Source organism: Rhinolophus sinicus, chromosome 18, assembly GCF_057876585.1.
Source record: "Rhinolophus sinicus isolate RSI-liver-muscle chromosome 18, RSI-T2T, whole genome shotgun sequence".
NCBI classification, from domain to species: Eukaryota; Metazoa; Chordata; class Mammalia; order Chiroptera; family Rhinolophidae; genus Rhinolophus; species Rhinolophus sinicus.
The window spans coordinates 70,634,011-70,650,050 of record NC_142518.1 but is presented as its reverse complement, the minus strand read 5'-3'; the positions used below and the strand labels follow the sequence as shown (position 1 = coordinate 70,650,050).

Sequence of the window (16,040 nt, the reverse complement as noted above, 5' to 3'; positions counted from 1 at the left end):
TTGGATCCTTAATCTCACATGACAGCCATCAGCTAGTGCTGAGTCTGTGCTGCTAAACTCTCTAGTATGCCCCTCCTTAGAGTCTCACGCACCCACTCAGGTGCATGACCAGCCTGGTTTCTAGAAGCATTTGAGAATTGATTAGGGCACTACCCCTTTGCTGGTTTGGGTTCAGCCATCAGTAACATCTGCTTTTCCTCCTATAAAAGGGATAGAATCCGAGTTATTTCTTAAAGCCAAAACGATGGATTGGCAAGTGAACATTTTGAATAACAGTATACCTCAGAGGTCCTTAGACCTAAGCTCGGAAGTTGCCAACTTTGGAATCCCCCTGGGGTTGTATCTCCTCTTCTTCTAGCCCAGAACCCAGGATTAAGGGACAATGGACAGAGTAACAGTGGGGTAGGACGGGAAAACATTATTCTAGGAATCAGAAGATGGCTGTTCTAGTCCTGGCTACACCATTCACCAGCTGCCGCACCAGGGCAAATGGTTAAAACCCTCCGAGCCATCGTTTATTCTACTGAAAAATACAAGTAATAATAACAGCAGTCATCGTAGTAGTAATTGTCATCATCTTTGCTGCCGACTCCATAAAGTTATGTGAGAAGCAGAATGAAATCAAAGAAGTGAAAGTGATTTGGAAGTATAAAGTACTCTACAAATATCTTATTTGTACCTAAACAAAGCACTCAACAATGGAATAAGCACCCTGCCAATCCAAGCCACACATGATGTTTGAGTACAGACTATATGCTTTGCATTGGGTAGATAGAAAAGAAATAGTCAACAAATCTCTGTCCTTAAAGAGCTTATTGGCTATCTGAGAAAAAAGATAAACAATAGAAAACACTAAAATATTATAATTGTAACATAGACTTAATGCCTGCTAATTATCTTATTGAAACTGTTGAAGATATAGTCATCAGTGGGATGCTAATAAAGGTAGATATTCACTTGACTACTCACTTAGCTTTCTTACAGTATTTTTCCTGTGGAAACTTAGCATCCTCAGATGCTCGAAGGGTGGAAAAGTGTTACATGGTCATGCAAGTTTAGGAAATGTCTTAAACTATATCCTACCTTCCTTTTTGAAAATTATAATACATATTAGAATATTACACGCACTAAGATGCCCTGAAATGCCTTGAAACAAAGAAAAAATTTTTTTTAATTTATTGGGGTGACAATTGTTAGTAAAATTAAATAGATTTCACGTGTACAATTCTGTATTACATCATCTATAAATCCCATTGTGTGTTCACCACCAAGAGTCAGTTCTCCTTCCATCACCATATATTTGATTCCCCTTACCCTCATCTCCCACCCCCACCCCCCCCCTTACCCTCTGGTAACCACTAAACTATTGTCTGTGTCTATGAGTTTCTGTTTCTCATTTGTTTGTCTTGTTCTTTTGTTGTTTTGGGTTTATATACCACATATCAGTGAAATCACGTTTCTCTGCTTTTTCTGTCTGACTTATTTCGCTCAGCATTACACTCTCAAGATCCATCCATGTTGTCACAAATGTTCCTATATCATCTTTTCTTACCACCGAATAATATTCCATTGTGTATATATACCACAACTTCTTTATCCATTCATCTATCGAAGGACATTTTGGTTGTTTCCATGTCTTGGCCACCGTAAACAAAGCTGCAATGAACATTGGAGCACACTTGTCTTTATGTATAAATGTCTTCAGATTTTTTGGGTAGATACCCAGGAGAGGGATTGCTGGGTCATATGGCAATTCTATTCGTAATTTTTTGAGGAACCTCCACACTGCCTTCCATAGCGGCTGCACCAGTCTGCATTCCCACCAACAGTGTATGAGGGTTCCTTTTTCTCCACAGCCTCTCCAACACTTGTTACTATTTGTCTTGTTGATGATAGCCATTCTGACTTGGGTGAGGTGATATCTCATTGTGGTTTTGATTTGCATTTCTCTGATGATTAGTGATGTTGAGCATTTTTTCATATGTCTATTTGCCATTTGTAAGTCCTCTTTGGAGAAATATCTCTTCAGGTCCTCTGCCCATTTTCCAATTGGGTTGTTTGTTTTTGTTATTGTTGAGTTGCATGAGTTCCTTGTATATTCTGGATATTAGTCCCTTTTCTGAAGCACTGTTTGCAAAAATCTTCTCCCATTCAGTTGGTGGCCTCTTTATTTTGTCGATGGTTTCTTTTGCTGTGCAGCAGCTTTTAAGTTTCATATAGTCCCATTCGTTTATTTTAGCTTTTACTTCCATTGCCACAAAGAAAATTTTTAACCTTGACCCACCAGATAAACACATCGCCACAGAACCTCTCTCCACTCCCCTCCCCTCCTCTCCTTTCTTTCTCCCAGAAATAACTGTTAAATCTCTTGGAATTGGAGTTCCACAGAACACAGCTTGGAAAACAGTATTCTAATGAAAAAAATTTATAATTTTCACAGGTTCCAAAGGGGACATAATTCTGTCTCTTCTAAGTTCAGAACCACATTAGAAACTGGGTTTTTGTTTCTTCATCTGTTTGTGTTGTTCTTTCGTTGTTTTCAGTGTTACATACTACATATCAATGAAATCATATGGTTCTCGATTTTTTCTGTCTGACTTATTTCGCTTAGTATAATAATCTCAAGATCCATCCATGCTGTCGCAAATGGCACTATTGCAACTTTTCTTATTGCAGAATAGTATCCCATTGTGTATCTTCTTTATCCAAATTGTCATCCCAATAAACTTTAGTTAAAAAAGAAAAAGAAAAAAACTGGGTCCCAAGCTCCTCATTACACAGAGTAAGCACTGACTTACGTGTTCATTAATCTTTACCAACTGAATTAATATTGTTTAACTAGACACTTCTCCATTGCTTTATTTCCACTGGACTGAAATCATTGTCATAACTGCAATGAACCTCCCTGGAATTCATTTTTTTCTCAATATGGATTTTCATATTAATAGGACCAGATGGCACCAAAACATAAAGCTTAGCAAATTCCATGCTTTGTGTACATTCTTGCTTTTCCTGCTACCACACTTTTCCTTGCTTCTCTTCTAGCACATCCTAAACTCAGATTTAATTCTATGTCCCACTCCTACTGATCTGATCTAAGGTGCTGACTGAGAACTCAAGATTAGGTTCCAAAACGCCCAGTGTATCTTTTCTAGGGGTATTTACATTCCAATGTTAGACCAGTTCCCAGCGACCATAGCCCTTAGGAACTTTCCCAGCACATTAGTGCAGTCACCGGGCGATATCATGTTGGAGCAGTTTCCGGTGACCATAGCCGCTAGGAACTTTCCCAGCACGTTAGAGTAGTCACCGGCGATAACAGCCATTAGGGGTTTTCCCGTCAGAGCAGTATCTGGTGATCACAGCCATTAGAGACCTTCCCGGCACCCCAGCCAGCTTGAACCAATCCCCTATCGCTGCAAAAACAATGGCGCAAACCCGAAAACCTGATAGGATATAACCAAATGCCTGACCCCGATGAGTGCTCAGTCCTTGGGAACAATCCCACTGAGCCCGCAGGCGAAATAAAGCTGTGTTCTCCCTGATCTCTGCGTGCCGCTTGAATTTCTCAGTCCTCGCCATTTTCCGCAACATTTGGTTCCCTAACGGGGAAACCCAACAGCCCTGGCCCCTTGCACCACTGGTGTAGGGAGAGAGGTGGGCCATGGAGCCACAGGGAACCCGCGAAGGGTGTGGGCGCACCCCCCCCCCCCCGATTTTGGCAGACCCTGATCCAGACCTTACCCGGTGACTGCGGCCCATGCCTCCCCAGCTGGACCTGCAGAGAGGGACCCGGGACAACCAGCTGGATCCTCCTGTTGGACCAGTTAAGCCCCAGGGCCACTGTGCAAGTCAATCCTGTCCCACATGACAGAAGGGGAGCCTGATCACCTCCCGGTAGGTTCTTATAACCTACCCAGATAGTAACGCTCTTGGGAGGGTATCTACTGGGTATGATTGTGTGAGTGCCTGATTGTGTGCCTGACTGTTTGGTTCCACCGCCTTGGCTACGGAACCTGAGTGGGCTCCACCCTGATTCTCACGAAGTGTCATATGGCATAACGGTCATCCACTCCACGGAGTGGCCTGGTCGGGGACTTATACAGATAGACTTTAGTCAAGATGATCCTACGTTCCCGCGAGGCATGTGAGCAGAGCAGCACCTGAGTGAATCCCCCTCCCCACCATCTGCAACATTGTACACTATGGGAGGGAAGCAGAGTAAGCCCACAGTCTTAGACTGCATGTTAATAATTTTAAACAGGGTTTTGGTGGAGACTATGGAGTCTGCATGACCCCAGGAAAATTAAGAACCCTCTGTGAATTGGAATGGCCCACTTTTAACGTCGGTTGGCCATCAGACGGAACCCTAGACCTGGTTGTCATCCTATGCGTCTATATTGTGGTGACAGCAATCCTGGTCACCCAGATCAGTTTCCATACATCGACTCCTGGTTGGAAGTTTCCAGGACCCTTCCACCTTGGGTATGGTTTTGCTCTAGTAAAAAGGGACAGTGCAGGATTCTTGTGACCCAGGCTCTGAAAGGAACTCCCAATGCCCCTCAGACAAAGACCATTCACCAAGGGGACCCTGAGGAGGAGCTGCCAATCCCGCCACCACCATACATCCCACCAGTCCCGTCAACCACTCTGGATGCAATCCTGGACACCCCACCGCCCTCCATTTCACTGCCAGCAGCTCAACCTGAGGATCAGCCCGCAGAGCCCACACCCCCACCAGCCGCTCAATCCGAGGATCGGCCCGCAGAGCCCACACCCCAAGATCTCACCTGCCGCCTTCGCCCGTGAAACGTCCCGGCCCTCCAGTTGCCTCTCCGCGAAACCCGAGGTCCTGATCTCGTGGGCCCAGACGGCACCCTTCAGTCGGGTCAGCCTGTGATCTACTATCAGCCTTTCACAACCACTGATCTCCTAAATTGGAAAGACCACACTCTAGCGTATTCGGAAAAACCTCAGGCTATGATCGACCTCATGGAGTCCATCGTCCAAACGCATCGGCCTATCTGGGAAGACTGCCAACAGTTGCTTCATACCCTCTTTAACACTGAGGAGAGGTGGAGAATTCTACAAGAGGCCCGAAAATGGCTCGAAGACATGGCTCCAGCAGGCATCATGGACATCGGGAGATGGGCTAATGAAGATGCCCCTGAAAATCGGCCCGACTAAGACTTCAACTCGGAAGAAGGTAGGGGCGCTATCAGAAGATATCAAGAGGCCATTCTGCGGGGTCTCCGACAGGGAGCAAAGAAACCAACTAATATGTCAAAAACAGCTGATGTAACTCAAGATGGGGAAGAAACGCCCAGGGACTTCTAGGAGCGACTATGCAAAGCCTTCCACACATACACCGTTTGACCCAGAGGCGCCAGAAAATCAGCGAATGGTAAATGCAGCCTTTGTTGTGCAGCCGGCCCCCAACATCTGCCGAAAACTCCAAAAGCTTGAAGGCTTCACTGGGATGACCATCACTCAATGTTTGGAAGTGGCTAATAAGGTGTTCCACAACCGCGACAACATAGCCAAATGGGAAGCCGATAAGAGGATGAGACAGAAGGTAACGCTACTGGCAGCAGCACTCCAACAGAACACCAACCCAAGGAGAACTGTGGGACAGATGAGAAATCCGGCACAGCCTCGGGGGATGCTCAAGAAAGATCAATGTGCCTACTGCCAGGAAATGGGACACTGGAAAAATGAATTCCCCAGTCGACGGCAGCCTCAACCCAGAAGCCATCTGTGGCCTTCCCCTCCTGCTGAAAAAGAACCTGAGTTCATCGGGTTGGCTGGCATAGACTCTGATTGATGGGGACCGGCTCTCTACTGCTAAGCCCCTGCGAGTCCGTGGTTGATTTAGACATAGGGGGCCAGAAGATAACCTTTATGGTAGACACAGGAGCAGAACACTCAGTGGTTACCACCCCAGTGGCTCCCCTTACTAATCAGAATGTAACTATCATGGGGGCCACCGGAGATCAGGCAGTAAGTCAGCCGTTTTGCCAGTCCTGAACCTGCAAAGTAGGGGGCCACGTCGTATCCCATGAGTTCTTATACATACCAGAGTGCCCTATCCCGCTGCTGGGGAGAGACCTACTCACCAAGTTAGGGGCACACATTTCCTTTGAGCTGCCTGGCCAAACAACCATGAACTTGAGCCCCGCCGAACCACAGCTCATCCTGTCCCTCAACACACCTAGGGACAAAGAATGGAGACTATGTGAATCAGAGGCCGCCGAGACAAACCCTGAATTCTACCGGACTGAGGTACCAGGGGTGTGGGCAGAGGACAATCCTCCCGGACTTGCCAGCCAACGTGCCACTGTCATAATTGAACTAAAGGCCGGGGCCCAGCCACAATGGCTTCGACAGTACCCGATCTCCAGGGAAGCCCAGATAGGCATCCAGACACATCTTGAATGGCTGAAAGATGTGGGCATCCTTGTTGAGTGTCAGTCCCCCTGGAACACACTGCTGCTCCCCATCAAGAAACCAAATGGCGAATATCACCCAGTTCAGGACCTCCATGCAGTGAATCAAGTAACTCAGACTCTACCTCCAGTAGTTCCCAGTCCCTACACCCTTCTCAGCCAGGTCCCACAGGAGGCCGCCTGGTTCATGTGCCTGAATCTCAAGGACACCTTCTTCTGCATCTGACTAGCCCCAATACGCCAATCCATCTTTGCCTTTGAGTGGACTGACCCAAACTCAGGGTGTCAAATGCAGCTCACCTGGACGAGGCTTCCACAAGGGTTTAAGAACTCTCCCACACTATTCAGTGAGGCCCTGGCTTCTGACCTTGCGAGTTTCCCACGAGAACAAGCCAACTGCACCCTAGATAACCTCCTCGTCACCTGGCTGACCAGAGACGCCTGCCACCAGGCCACAATTGCCCTCTTACAACATCTGGCCACCAAAGGATACCAAGTATCCTGGAAAAAAAGCTCAACTCTACAGACAAGAAGTCAAATATTTGGGCTTCATAATCATCCAAGGAAAATGGGTCCTCAGTGCAGAGCAAAAAGTGGTTATTACCAATCTTCCACGGCCCACCACTAAGCGGGCACTACATGAATTTTTGGGGACAGCTGGATTCTGTGGGATCTGGATCCCCAGGTTCTCAGGCATAGCCTGACCACTTTATGAGTCACTCACTGGACAGGACAAACAACCCCTAAAATGGCGAGAGGCACAAGAAAAGGCCTTCACGGAACTCAGAGACTTGCTTGGGAGAGCCCCGGATTTAGGTCTACCCGATACGGAAAAACCTTTCTGCCTATTTGTCCATGAAAAAGACAAAACTGCATTGGGACTCCTAACCCAAACAGTTGGACCCTGGATGAGGCCTATCGCTTACCTGTCCAAAAGACTGGACCCGGCGTCACTTCCGGATGGCCCCCATGCCTGCAGGCTTTAGCCGCTACAGTGCTCCTCATCTGGGAAGCTGACAAGCTCACCCTTGGACAACAACTCACAGTCAAGGTTCCCCATTCTGTAATTAGGCTCATGAACTGTCAGGATCCACTATGGCTCTCCAATGCCAGGCTCACCCAATACCAGGGGCTCCTTCTGGAAAATCCTCGCATAAGCCTTCAGACTGTTCAAGCCCTGAAGCCAGCGACCTTCCTCCCCACGACTGAAGGTGAGCCAGAACACGACTGCCTAGAAGTCATCACTGAGGTTCATGCCACATGGCCTGACCTACAGGACACCCCTCTGCGGGATGCAGAGGTTACACTCTATACTGATGGCAGCAGTTTTATACAGGATGGGCTGCATACAGCTGGCTATGCCATAACTACAGCCTCGGAGATTCTACAGGCAAAGGCATTCCCTGCTGCGTGGTCAGCCCAACGGGCCGAACTCTGGGCTCTCATACAGGCACAGCAGCTTTCAAGAGACAAAAAGGTCAATATTTACACAGACTCCAGATACTCTTTTGTCACTGTGCACATACATGGGGCCATCTACAAAGAACGTGGTCTCCTCACGTCTGAAGGGAAGACCATCAGAAACAAAGGTGAAATCCTTTGTTTTTAGAAGCTATTAGAAGCTGTTTGGGCATCCCAGTGCCTAGCTATCATTCACTGCCGAGGGCACCAGAAAGGGAACAATGAGCCAGCTGCTGGCAACCACCTCGCCAATCAAGCCACGAGGGCAGCCACCCAGGACACAGATGCAGCCATCATTCCTTCCACCACCCCAGCCACGCCAAGCCCTATCTACACTGCAGCAGAAGACAGCTGGGCACAGAATGAGGGGGCCACACGGCATCTTCAGGGTTGGTGGATACTGCGTGATGGCCGCTTGTTTATCTCAGCCGCCCTCGCTCCCCGCATCATTTCAGAACATCACTCTACTTCCCACCTAGGGAAGACTGGACTTGAAAAGCTGCTAGCCAAAAACTTCTATATAGCCAGACTCACAGCCTAGTGCCGCTCTATCACAGAGCGCTGTGCTACCTGTGCTGAGCACAATCCCAAGACCAGACCGACACCACGACCTGGGGTCCAACGAACGGGATCTGCCCCTTTTGAGGATCTCGAGGTAGACTTCACAGAAATGACCCCTCACCAAGGGACAAAATACCTTCTTGTCTTAGTCTATACCTTCTCGGGCTGGGTAGAAGCCTTTCCCACCCGAACTGAGAAAGCCAGAGAAGTCACCAAGATTCTCCTCCATGAAATCATCCCATGGTATGGGCTTCCCCTCACCATTCACAGCGACAACGGACCAGCCTTTGTCTCAGATGTTCTACAGACTCTGGCCTTGGCCCTCAATGTCTCCTGGAAGCTTCACATGGCCTACCAACCTCAGAGTTCAGGGAAAGTAGAGCACATGAACCGTACCCTCAAAGAAACATTGTCTAAGCTATGCCAAGAGACCTCCCTGGGATGGACGGATCTACTTCCCTTAGCCGTCCTCCGCTCCGGGTGTACTCCTCGGAAGGATAGCTTCTCCCCATTTGAAATTCTCTATGGCCATCCTACCTCATTGCTATCATCCATCCAAGGCAACCTCAGAGTAGTAGGTGACTCCCACATCCAAGGTCAGCTTATTGCCCTAGGAAAGATCCTTACGGGCTTACACTCACATCTGCTAGAAAGAACTCCTGTCTCATTAGGGACCCCCGTCCATCCTCACCTTCCAGGTGACAGGGTCTGGGTCAAAGATTAGAAGCGTGAGCCCCTCTGCCCAATATGGACGGGCCCACACACAGTAATCCTTGTCACCCCCACTGCCCTAAAGGTCTCCGATATCACACCGTGTATCCACCATCTCTCACATCAAGTGAGCAGAACCGGACCAGCCTGCCTGGACCCCACACCTGGTACCCGATGAACCATTGAAGATGACGCTTAAGAAAACCACATGAATGACAATTCTCATTTGTGCCCCCCTAACCATCGTTACCCTCTGCCTGCTGATCCTTCTGACCTCTCTTTTGTTCATCTCTGCAACCCCGCCTGATTGGACCCCCACCCAGAGGGGTCTCCTCCTGTTCGGATTTCTGCTATGGGTTTCTCTTTTGTTCATGCTCACCTGCCTGTGGCCCTCTGGCTCTTGAGTCTCCTTTGCCTTTTCCCCTTAAGTCTCTCCTCGAAATGCCCCTGCTTCCGGGGGTCTGGAACAAGAGCCTACTTCCAATTCTACACTCTCATGCCTCAGGAATGCTACTGGGGAACCACACGGACCACCTGCACAGAATCTGGCCGCACCTATTGAACCGCCACTCTGACTCAGACCTCCCGTTCCCCCTGCAATCTATTCCCCCAAGGGTCTGTCTGCTGGACCTACTTACCCCAAGCCGAGTCCTCCAATGGCGGCGGTGTCCAGGACACTGCCCTCCACGACATTGCGGCAACCTGGATTGCTGTGATAACTCAGGCTACTCCACCCCAGCCCCGCTACCGTGGCCTCAATCTAACTTCCCTCCACAGGGCCACACTCCCAGATACCCAGGACCTTACCCGGCAGCTCTTCAACACATCCTACTAACTATGGCTTAATTCCAACTGTTGGATTTGTTTACCCCTTGCCCATTGGGCCTTCTTCGGTATCCCGGGTCCCCTCGACTGGTTACTGCCCAACCCCACTAACACCTCCATCATCTCTGGCCCACTCGGTGGCCCCATTCTCCTAGCTCCTGCCTCAAATTTAACCTGTTATCTGCCTCCAGGCCATTCACAGGTCCCTGACCCCCGCTGCTTTACCTTCACTAAGCCACTACCCTACTGTGCCCCTCCCAGCATTTTCCTCTCCTGCGAAGGTGGCTTACTTTTCAGATGCCGAGGCACCAACAACACTGACACTGGCTGCATCCTCACCTTTATATCCCTCCGCCTCCCTGTACACTGACTCGCAGTTCCAGTCTCGGATTTCCTCTTCTCATCGTGCCCATCGGGCGGCTGTCATCCCTTTTCTCATAGGCGCTGGCATCTTTACTGGGGTCACCGTTGGTGCCTCCGACCTTGGGACTTCCATCAACTTTTACTACAAGCTTTCTCAGGAACTCAATGATGACATGGAGCAGGTCGCGGACTCGCTCACGTCACTCCAGACCCAACTCTCCAGCCTGGCTGCAGTCGCCCTCCAGAACCTGTGCGCCCTTGATCTGCTCACGGCTGAAAAGGGTGGGACCTGTCTCTTCCTGCAAGAAGAATGTTGCTACTACGTGAACAAGTGTGGGATCATCGCCACCAAGGTCCGTGAGGTCTGAGACTGCATACAGCGCTGTCGTGAAGAGCTCGCCTCCTGTGGGTTTAGTTCTCAGTCCTGGACTTCTTGGCTCCTCCCTTTGGCGGGTCCCTTAGTCTCCATTCTCCTCCTTGCTACCATTGGCCCGTGCATCTTCAATGCCCTTGTCCGCTTCATTGAAAACACCATCTCCCATCAGACCACCACCCGCATCCTTGCCCTATGGGGCTATCGCCCTCTCAGTTTAAATGATGATCTCTAGGCTTCCCCTTCTGATCATTAACAGGGGGGACATGTTAGAGCAGTTCCCAGCGACCATAGCCACTAGGAACTTTCCCAGCACATTAGTGCAGTCACTGGTGATATCATGTTGGAGCAGTTTCCGGCGGCGACCATAGCCGCTAGGAACTTTCCCAGCACGTTAGAGTAGTCACCGGCGATAACAGCCAATAGGGGCTTTCCCGTCAGAGCAGTATCTGGCGATCACAGCCATTAGAGACCCTCCCGGCACCCCAGCCAGCTTTAACCAATCCCCTATTTCTGCAAAAACAATGGCGCAAACCCTCCCAAAACGCGAAAGCCCGATACTATATAACCAAACACCGGACACCAGTGAGTGCTCAGTCTTTGGGAACGATCCCACTGAGTCCACCGGTGAAATAAAGCTTTGTTCTCCCTGATCTCTGCGTGCCACTTGAGTTTCTCAGTCCTTGCCGCTTTCCGCAACACTAGTAGAGAATTATTGAAGACCAAATAGTGAATGTCCAAAAAACGACATATAGTTGGAATGATGGACACTGTGGTTGATATTTTGGCATCTGTTTTCTACATATGTAAGATGTACTTTGTGAAAGCAATTGCATGGTTTGTGCTTGGAGTTAGATTAAAAGTTATGTTTGAGAGGCAGGAAGACCTAGATTCATATCCATGCTCCTCCAATTACAAAGTATGTGACCTGGGCACATCACTTACCTCTTTCTGTTTTAGTTTCTTCCTCTATAAAATGGAGACAATAATAGTACCCGCCTTCATATGGCTGTTGTGAGGATTAAAAGGGAAAATGAATTAAAAATACAAAGCACAATGTCTGCCACAAGGTGAGTTCTCAATACATATTCACTCTCTGGGGGCCCGTATTACAATTATGTAGTTGTTGGAGATCACTTCTCCTCCTGTAATATCATTACTCAGTCAAATTCTCCACTTCTGTTTATTCCTCAACTCTCTATCACATCTCTCATATGTTCCACTGTTTTTCCAAAACCCACTCTCACCCCAATGTCTTAGCATTAACAGTAGAGACATAAAGGATCAACAGCCAAGGCCAGGAAAAGCCGGCCTTCAAATGTGATGTGAAATTGTTTCCTCAGTGTATAAATAGCTATCATTCTCCACACCAGAGAAAAGTTATTCTAAGAAGCTTTGCAGTCTAAATGACACCTGCAACAGTGCACTAGTTCGTTTTACTTTTGCAAAGTGAAAATTAAAAGCACTGACTGAAGCCATGCATTTGAACATCTTCACCAAAGACTGATCCCAATTCCCACTTTGCAGTTTTACCAAGTTTTGCACTTCCAGACTACTTTGCTACTACTGCTTAATAGTGACCCAGCAGCAAATCTTTGAAACATACCCATAGAATAAATCTCTCTTTTTAGCTATAGTGTTTAGAAACCAATGGGTTAAGAGATTATCCCTATTGTGTAAAGAGACACAAATCAGGAACTCTGGAGCTATGGACAAAGATCAGGAGGAGGGCTATTATTTGCATATTTACCTGAGGGCAGGTTAGTGTTTTTTCTAAAGAGCTAATGTGCATTTTTTAAAAGCTGCATAAAATCATGCATTTGTGAATGATTTGCCAGGTGAATGATAAATTATCTTACAAATACAGTTAATTAGTACTGGCTTCCTGCCTGTGTTCATTTTTGACCTCAAGGCAGACAGTCTCCTCTAATCCCAAGAGACTGTTCCATTAGCTTCCCCACCCTCTCCCACTCCTCGTCTCCTCCTTCTTCCATTATCACCTGTTCTAAGTTCTTGCCATCAAATAACCAATCCTGCCCTCTCTCTTTATGCGTCAACTATCCTTCTGCACAAAATACAATGTGAAAATAAAAAGAAAAACAATCTATAAAACAGCAAGTAGCCACCTAAAATATGGTATGGGAAGTACAACTGCTGGCTGTTGGCATCTTTGCCAAATGACCTAAACACACTGTTGTACATGGCTCTTTGTTGTTAAACCTCTCCCTACCCATGTGGAGCATTCAAAATAATTTTTAAAAATTTCTACAATAACATCACATAGGTCTGCTATTATTTGTATATTAAAAATGTTCCAGGTAAGTTTCACTTAAACCAAATCCTATGTTAATGCAGTAGGAAAGCTGGCTATTTAAAGAAACACAATGACAAATTATTTTATATGGAAAAAATCATTTCATAAAGCCAATGATTGCCTTCTAAATAATCAGTTTTGGATGTTTGGGCCTTTTTATAACTGACCTATTTAAAGTAAGTAGCACTTATACACTTTAAGAGAACACTTGTTTTACTGAAGAAATATTTCTCAGATTTATAAATTTTAAAAGAACAGTCAGAAAATTGCCTTTTAAAACTTTGATAATCTTTTAAAACTTGCATATTTACAATACACAATCTTAAAGATCCTCTTATCTATATAATTTGGAATTAACCAATCCTATTAATTTCATATTGAAATTCCTATCCCATGCCTGAATATTGTTAAACTCAAAACAAGTATGAATGGGTTACTCTTTAAATAATCCCAGTCTTGTATTTTGAACCATGAGAGGAAAATCTGTTTGTTAATTGCAGTTTAATACTGAACATACACAGTACAGTGTAACTTAAATAATATTGCAAATAAGAATAAACCTTCACAGAGCAACCTCTTCAACTTCCATACCAAGAAGTGATTTTGTTTGTACATCAAGCATAATATGTGAACTGTATAAATAAATACATAAACTTGTTATCTTCTTATATTAACAATGACCACTGACCCAAGATCGTTTTGAATTATTTTTTCAGCACATAATACATACTCAGTAATTCTTTATTTAAATGGTAAATGGACACATGATTCTTTTCAGTGGATACAGATGCTTTACCACACACTTCCCTGACAGGTTTCTCTTGGTGACTAAGAATCTATATTTTCATGACAGCTCTTAGGAGCTCAGATGAAACAATTTGAAGCCTATGAAAATTAGTTTCAAGGTGTGTTGTGTCTTTGTTTGTGTGTATGTGTGTGTGTGTACTAACATGCTCACAAGGGAATCAAACCTATGACTTTGACTTATTTAGCACCATTCTCTCAACCAGTGTTTCTCAAAGCATGAACCTTGGAAGGCATGCAATAGAATCACCCGGACAAAGAGGCAAATTCTCAGTCTATGTACTATAGTAGAATCTGGGGGAGAGATCTGGGAATCTGTATCTAAAGAGCCTCATCTTCACCCTACCTGGGTTCTTCCATATAATTCTGATGTACATTACAGTTGGAGAACCTCTGGGAGGTCATGTTCAGGTAAAATTTTAAGGCCATAGTCCAGCTATACTAAAAGTTTAAGGTAAGTGAATTAACGCTTTATAAAAACATACAAAATAAGTAGCTCTAGCTCTGCTTTTCCAGATTCTAAAAAGAAACTAAAGAAGCAAATGCGTCGTCACCATTACCCATGCGAAAGGAGTATCAAGAGGTGTGGTTTTCACCTTATTCTGATCCAGATTAAAATCCAAGCCACGTAGTATAATATGACAAATGTGACTAAATGAGTCAAAAATGGAAGTGTTATACAAGCAATGGATAAAGATTGTGTGACCGGTCAAAGTGATGATGCTGCAAGATTTGTGCACAGTCAACTCACTTGTTAATAATGTACCATTGCCTATGATTAACTCTTCTTATTGAATGAGGCAGAAAGTCTAGTTCATGTTGAGGAAATCAGAAATTAATCAAAAGCAGGTCTTTGTATTTGGGATTGGCCCAATATGGTAGTTATTTTGGAAGCTCATGGAGAAAGAACATCCAATTCTAATCAAAAGAATAATTTAAGCCTTCACAGAAGGTACTTACAAATTCAGACTAAGAAGTAAAACTGTCATATATTAGGATAGAGAGTGAGCTAAATTATATATATTAATTTCTAATAAAAATATATTTTTACTCCTGGTGTTAACATTCAGAATTTTTTTAACTAGACAAAAACTTGACTCTCAGAAATCAAAAGACTTCATTAAATATATGAGTTATATCAATGAACTTACTCAGCAAGTATCATTATTAGTAGGCTGATTTTAACATTACCCCAAATGTTAACTGTTGCTAGACATAAACAAAAATAATACAGAAGGAAATCTGTATTCCTAACATTAGTGAGAGTATGTTATAATTAACCAACTAGTTGATATCAACATTAGATGACTAAATAGGTAACATCCAAGTGCATTAGTAATAAGTTAATTAATGCAATCAATATTATAATTGTCCAGATAATGTCAAAATTTACCATGTCTCAGATTTTATCCATAATATAAATGTGTATCTAGACTTACACACACACACACACACACACACACACACACACACACACACTACATATCTACAACATATAAAAGAAGAAGAAAATGAGTCAAGATTATCTGAGGAACAATAGCAAGCAGACTTTTCGTCATGCAGTCTTTTAGGGTCCATCACATCCATTGTCAGGGATAACTTCCATGGTATCAGGTTCTGTCCTATGTCTCTGAAAAATTACTTTCTAAAATTCTCCAGCAGGTAAGAATATCCTGAGTTTCTCTCTTGCACTACTGTGAGTAGAATTACTGGTTTACACTTTGCTTTTACTTCACATTTAAAATACACACATGCATGCCATTCTTTTGGAGTTGCTCCATTTAAAAATTACTAGTTTACAATTACTTCACTCATTTATGAACAATTTTGTATAAACAATATTTTGGATGCATTTCAAGAAGATTTCATTCCAAAAGCCCAACGGAACCTCATTCTGAGGCAACGTTCACCTATAAGGAGATTCTACATATGGGTTCAGTTAGCATTCTAGAGTGGTTCCAGTATAGACTTTCTGAGATGCTTAGGAACAGTCAATGATATTTTCAAGAGTTAAAAATCTTTCATAAAGGCAGAGAATAGATAAACAGCAATTAGGCCCTTGTTCCCTAAGTTAATTGTTCATATTCTGCATATAGCTTATCAGTACAACATATTATTAGTGAACTTCTCAAATGTAGATTGGCAACCAATTCTAAATCCACAACAAGCTGCCTCTTTGTAG

At 45.0% G+C, this 16,040-nt stretch overlaps 1 protein-coding gene across 1 annotated transcript in view; it reads right to left on the bottom strand.

Annotated features, from left to right (window-relative positions):
* The window catches only part of IL1RAPL2 (interleukin 1 receptor accessory protein like 2), a 1,393,053-nt gene that overhangs the window by 588,577 nt on the left and 788,436 nt on the right, over positions 1-16,040 (bottom strand). The window lies entirely within an intron of this gene.